A 7,138-nucleotide genomic window follows, 5' to 3' on the forward strand; every position below is an offset into this window, starting at 1 on the left:
CGATACAATATGGGAAATGCAATATAATGTCATAACAAAATAATCGCATCCATATTTAATCCTCATATTTGGGAACAGATTAATGTAGTAGAAAACTTTAATAATTGACAATGTGAAATAGGAAAAAAAAAAGGTACCAACGGGTAGGGGAAGTGGGAGGGATAGGGGAAAGGAAAGAAGGGAAAGAAGAAAATATGAGATAAGAAATAAATGGAAACAAAGCTTTTGCAAACAGGGAGGGGTGGAGGGATGAAGGGAGGGCCGGGGAATGGAGAAAAATAAGAACCAAGATACACCATGTAAGGTGCAAGTTCCCAGTGATGAATGTAACTGGACTGAATGCCTAAAATGTACCAATAAATGAATTTAAGAGAAAAAAGGAAAGAACTTGTACTCAAGACAGACAAAGGAGATGTAGGGTTTAGATAGGACACTAAGTAGCTGACTAGTTGTACGTCCTTATTTTATTCAAGTAGGATTTCAAGGGAAAGAAAGTGTGGGCTCCCACTAAATTTGTACTTCAGATAAGCAACAAAATTGCTTTTAGAATTTTTTTTCAAATTTCTACTCCATCGCATGAACATATATATGCTAAAATTTGTGTCGTTTTAAATTAAACTGTTTTAGCTCTTTCCCTGCCGCCGCCCAGTCGCGTGGAGGCGGAGGCCCGGGTGTGTTCAAGATTCGGCTTCACCCGTAACCCGCCACCATGGCCGAGGAAGGCATTGCTGCTGGAGGTGTAATGGACGTCAACACGGCTCTACAAGAGGTGCTGAGAACCGCCCTCATCCACGACGGCCTAGCACGTGGAATTTGCCAAGCTGCCAAAGCCTTAGACAAGCGCCAAACCCATCTTTATGCGCTTGGGTCCAACTGTGATGAACCTATGTAGGTAAAGTTAACGGAGGCCCTTTGTGCTGAGCACCAAATTAATCTGATTAAGGCTGATGACAAGAAACCAGGGGAGTGGGTAGGCCTCTGTAAAACTGACCGAGAGGGAAAACCAGGGAAAGTGGTTGGTTGCAGTTGTGTGGCGGTTAAGGACTACGGCAAAGAATCTCAGGCCAAGAATGTCATCGAAGAATACTTCCAATGCAAGAAATGAGTGAATAAGAATTTTGACTCACTTCAAAAAATTAATTAATTAATCAATTAAACTGTTTTAATTGCATGAAACACACATACCCTGAGCGTGGTTGTTTATCTGGTACTCACTTTGCGGGGAGGGCAGCTCTGGGACTGACCCCAGAACCCCATGCTTCCACTAAGCCACTTCCCCAGCCCTTTGCACTTTGAGGAGAGGTCTTCATGCATGGCCCCAGCCTCCCTGGTACCCGCTGCGCCCAGGTCTGACACCCAAATTTAGCTGGGCTCTCTCCAACTTATTTGGGAAATCCCCCACCTCTTAGTTTAAGTTCCTCCCCTTCCCTGGTGTTCAGTTTCCATAACCTTGAAATAGTTTGTTCCCAGTCAGTCTGCAGGAGGCGCTCCATGAGTAATTGTGACTTTTAATCATCCCGGGCTATTCATTCCTCACTGCAGCTTAGGAAACGAGAAACAGGTCGGGAGAAGCACAGGCGCTAAGGTGTTCTGGTATTTTCTCTGCTTTCTGAGACGTGATCCAGTTCCCTTATCAGATGGAAACCTGTAAGATGCAGACAGTACGGTCGCTTAATGCATTGTCTGTGTTCCGGCTGCCTCCCTGCTGGCCAGCGGACACACATTACTGTCCTGCTCAGCTTCACCTCTGGCCTTTGAGAAGCAGCGGATGGCAAGGCTGAGCAGACCAACGGGTGCCTTCTCCCACTGACTCCCCTCCCCTTGCCTCTTCAGTCCTTGACATTTTTTTTAAATCACAGCTCTGCTTTGCTGAGCAGCTGCTTCCTTGGGACTTACTATCTCTCAGGCCCAAGTTCCTACGGGGAAATAAAAAAAAAAATGATGTTTACACAACATAGGCCATGATAATAACCACAGGCCTTTGAATTTTTAAGTCAGAATCATAACTTTTTGGCTTAGTAACTTTTAAAGGAGTTCCATCGTACTATTTCTAGAGATTTGGGGAAGAAGGTTGAGATTATACCATATGTTTGACCTGAGATTTTAAAATGAAACCGGATCCTTTTGAGCAGCGTTCCTGAAGTGCTTGCTGTGGTCTCTTACTTGGTTCTCGGGTAACTGGGGGAAGAACCACCTGAATACTACACTGCCTCACAAAAACTTCAAGATGACTCCCTTGACAACAGACAGCTGGGCCTCTGCGGAGCTGAGCAGAGCCCACCATTTCCAGTCCCATGAGGCTCCTCTTCCCACTGATCACAGCTGCCACGGGTGGCAGAAGACTCAGCAACGTGTGCTTCTCCACCTCAATCCCTTTCAGTCCCATCTTGATGTTGTCCTTGAAATGACCTTGGTAAGAAAGAGGACTCTGTAAAAATACGATTGGGGATCTCCTAAGGTAATTAAATTCACCGCTATTAAAAGGGCCCTGCCTAAAAGGAAGTAAATGAAACTGTATTCATTCACCCATAGCAGTTAAATTCCCAGAGATCGGCATAAGCATGAAAATGACCACTCAGATTTGTTGAAGGGTACATGATTTAGTACTGGGGCTGGCTTCTGCCCTCGGACATACCCCCACTGCATGGTGAGGGCATGCTTCTCATGAGCCATTGGTACCACACCCTCTGCCATATGACACAAGATTCCTCATCCAGGTGACTTTGGCTTAGTGACTCTCCATCAGCCTAGACAGGACCTTCTTAGAACTGCTCTATAGGCCTAAGGCCCAATCCTGCTTCCTTCCGCCTCCCCTTCACAGGGGCCAGACTGGAATCCCACCCCGAAGGCTCTCCTGTCAGTCTCCTACAGCCTTCCCGGGTTCTGACACAGGCATCTCCTCCAATGAGCTCCTCACATTCCTAGTGCTGTCTGGGCATTTTCTTCTTGGAAGGCCCAAAGTTACACAGAAGAGAATCCCAGGAAGCTCAGTGAAGGATGGGGAGACGAGGTAAGGAAGGAAAGGAAACCCATAGCGTCAGCAAGAAGCAGCACCTGGAGGTTCGGTCCTACCCACAGCTGAGCTCACCTCAGAAATACATAACTAAGGATCATGAGACTTAGAGTACTATTTATAACTCCTGTCCCTCCCTGGGTAGGGGTGACCCCAGCAGCCGTCACTGTCTTGCCCTCGAGTTGACTGTACAGCCTAGTCAGGAGCAACACTGGGCCGTGACAGGCACTTCAAATCCAGAGCCCAAGCTCTGATTCACCAAGCCATGCCTCTCAAATTATCACAATGATTGGAAACTTGAGACTGAAGCCAACATCATGTCCATCGTGTCCAGCAGGGACTGTTATTTTTTTATCTCAAATTAGGAATAATTTGACACTAAAAAATATTTCTTACTAAAATGTTCTATATGAGTAGAATGGAAATTTGTCCAGCTAGTTTATGAAGACCATACATAGTCTTGCTGTGTGACTTTGGGTAGACAGCTTCACCTCTCTGTTTCAATTTCTTCTTCGATCAAAAGAATAAAAGTAGATCTTGCTGACCTTACAGGACTGTTTTTGAAGACCTTTAGCTAGTATGTTTATGAAGGCGCTTTGTGAACTGTTCAGTGCTAGTCAAGCAGAAGGGATCATGCTTCTTGTATAACCTTGATCTTTCTCCCTACTTCCCTGCTGTGCTGTTTCTGAGACAAATGCATATATTGTCCCCTTCAGCCCTTCCACCTCCACCCCACGGTTACAGGTGTCCTCCTCTGATTACAAAACTGGTTTCACAATCTAATCTGCACAAGATGTTTCCTTCCAGACCCACAGAGCTTAGATAATAGAGATTTCAGAGTTTGTAATGCATCCTTCATTGATCAATGTTCTCCAGTGTCCTGCACTTGCCTGAACTCTGTCCTATTCAGGGGACAGACAGAGGCTTTGGTAGAATGGATAGCTCCAGGTTTCTCTCCTGCCAGGGCAGCCTACTCAACCTTCTCTTTCTAAGAGGGTTCCTCAATCTTGGTGGGTCATTCACCATTCTGAGATTCCCAGGAAAGCTAATTCCAAGGAAAGAGTACATGCAGACCCTCACGAACATACACACACTTCCAGTCTTATTTTGCAGATAGCCACAGCCTTTCAAAATCTATGACTGCTACTCGGTGTAATACGTTTGGTCTCCACATCAGCTAGACCTAGCTTTTAATATTAGACATAGGCAAAACAACTAACAATGGCTCTGCTATACAGTAAGTGCTCAGTAACTGAGACTTGTCCTTATCCCAAAAGTAACATCACCTTCTTCACAAACATCACAGTCTCAGAAAATTTTCAAGCAAAAGGGCCATACAGCTCAACACAGTCTCCTCAGGGAGGAGGTTGGTGTCAGCTGCGGTGGAGGCTGGTGTTGGCTCTCCCTCTGCTGGCCATGGGGGACATTCGCCCTTTCTTCTGACTCCAGAGTGTTGGGCTCTGGCTGGGGGAAGAGAAAATGGGGTGAAAGCAGGAGACAGGGAGCACAGGAGATCATGGCTGAGTTCTGAGCCAGTGCACATCCCGAGAAAGCTAAGGACTGAGAATTGTGTTGGTCTCTTTGTTCTCTACCCTTTTCTTTCTTTTTTTCTTGTTTTCTTTTTTATTGTGCTCCAGATACCAAATGTACTGAACCAATTCTTTCTGAGCATCTGTTCTGGGGAGCCGGCATGACAACACTATGTGGAAAATTCAGCCCCATGCAGGCCCTGGGCCTCACCATATAGTTTGCCTTATTCTTGACTGAGACTTAGAGTACAGCTCAAGCCACCCAGGTGTAAACTGCACAGAGTAATGGCTAACGCTGCCCTTCCTAGTGGAGGGATTGTTTCGTAGCAGCCTGAGCTCTCTCAGCCTCCATTTTCTCATTTATTAAATAGATCCCTTCAGGGTCCCCACCGGAGACTCTGTCATATCCTGTCATAAGGATTAAGTAGCTCACGGCTTGCTGAGTGGAAGTTATAGAAAGCTTACTAATCACTAGGTGCTAGCGATGGTCTATTCTAACATAGCAATGGTATTTTGCAAGCCTTCATGGTATTTAAAATACCACCGCAATACTTGCTTGTTGTATGAAATTGAACCACTTGAACTTACTCATATTTGGTCAGTTTTGCCCTAACAGAGCCAGCGACTTTTCAAACATTTGAATATAACAGAATAATTAAAAACCAGCCACAATCCATAGGACCACCACCCAGAGCCACACATCGGGGCATACTCTTCTGACATCTTGCAAATACGTAAATAGCTGATGCTAGTGTGAAGATGGGATGTAATCCTGATCAGATCGGGCATTATAAAAACACAGTCTGACTGCCAGGTGGTGAAGGAGGATTGAGGTGTTCTCCAGAGAATACCAGGACAACAAACAGAGCCTGGAGACACGGAGGCCACGCTAGGATTCACTCTGCCTGAGGGACACACCTAGTACATTCTGCTTCTATGGAAGCTTCCAGACAGTCATGGCCTGTCCCCACACCTATCCCTCCCTGGGACAGACGGCTGAAGGGATTCAGTCTTGACAGGCAATTTTGTTGACTCCTTAAGATGAGATGAGCTGTTGCTTTGACTTTATAATTTCCCAACCACTTTGGGTAATCAGGGTTTCTGCTCAAGCACAATTACTTATTAAAGTTTGGTGGAGTTCAACCCACCAACTCTCTCTGTTGTCCCAAGCTTTTTGCAAACATAAATAACTTTCTGCTATTTTTAGAATAAAGAAGTAGCTATCAAGCTATGTGCAGCCTAGCAGGGCTTAGCAATGCATCCTGGGAGCTTTCTCGGTGTTCAGTGCTGCCTACTCCACTCAGGGGTTAGAATGGCAGGGTCCATAATGATTTGCTCTGTTACTCTTCTGGCCCTGGGGCTGACAATACTCTTACTAACACAGACACGATTTAACTACTGTGCTATAGCTCCTTACAGAGACCCTCTCTCCAACACTCCAAGTTAGTGAATTCGTGACTGGCTATGCAAACAACACAAAGTTAGGAGACAACAATCTTGGGCTCTCTAATCCCGACTTTGCTACTCTCTGCCTCTGTGACCAGAAGAAATTAGTCATCCTTCCTGATCTGTCTTTCACCAAAAGAAAAAGTAAGGGAATTGAGTCAGTTGATCTCTAGTTTCTTTCTATTACAGTTTTCAGCCTTCTATCTTCATCATGGAAATCCCAGAGGGCAATGGAAAGCTGAACTTTTGGTTTAATGAATCTATCCTTGTGGAGGACAAAAGGATCCAAAGCTCCAAAGGTCCCGGGGAAAGTTAGTCGTGATGGGAGTTTATTTTGTTCACTAAGAACAAAGTATCCAGAGATGGAGGCAGTGGAAAGAAGGGAAAGAGGAGGGGATTTAAAAAAAGGAATTAAGATATGTTATGTACATATACCAAATCACCAGGAGGAACGTATATATCTGGAGTGGACATACACCTAACACATATGAAGAACTCCTACATAGCAGTGAGCAAAGTGCAAGACAACCTAACAGAAAAGGAAAAACTATTTTAACTAAAAGGGGCATAAACATAGTTCAATAATTTGTGGGAAAGTTCTCGACTTTATTAGTCATTCAGATAACACAAGTTAAAACTACAAAGCCATACCCTACACACACACACATACACACACACACACACAGCAGAATAGCTAATATTAAAAAGACTTACATGGACCAGAGATGAAGAGGATGTGGAGCAACTGGGACACTTTTATCCTACAACTGAGAGCACAAAGAGGAGCGATCATTTCAGACAATGTTTTGATATTATCTGAGCGCTGAAAGCATGTGACCTTGTGACCTTATGACTTGACTTGTGATTTTTCAACTGTAAGATGGTATGAAAGCATTCCCATATACCCATTCTCTTTTTGCTTTCAGTACAATAGTCAGTAAATTACATGAGCTATTTAACACTGTTTTATAAAATATTGCATTCGGTAGCCTTGCCCAACCGTAGGCTTATGTGAGCAAACTGAGCACATTTAATGCAGGTGAGACTACAATCCAATGTTCAGAACACTAGGTAATAAATGAATTTTCTACTGCAGGTCTGTTCAACTTACAAAAGATTTATTGGGTGGTAATCCCACTGTAAATCAAGG

At 44.5% G+C, this 7,138-nt stretch overlaps 1 pseudogene; it reads left to right on the top strand.

Annotated features, from left to right (window-relative positions):
* The first annotated feature begins 643 nt into the window (after window positions 1-643).
* LOC104874675 lies at window positions 644-1,105 on the top strand (annotated as a pseudogene).
* The last annotated feature ends 6,033 nt before the right edge of the window (window positions 1,106-7,138 follow it).

Source organism: Fukomys damarensis, unplaced genomic scaffold (genome assembly GCF_012274545.1).
Source record: "Fukomys damarensis isolate Sample0158 unplaced genomic scaffold, DMR_v1.0_HiC HiC_scaffold_35, whole genome shotgun sequence".
Taxonomy (NCBI): domain Eukaryota; kingdom Metazoa; phylum Chordata; class Mammalia; order Rodentia; family Bathyergidae; genus Fukomys; species Fukomys damarensis.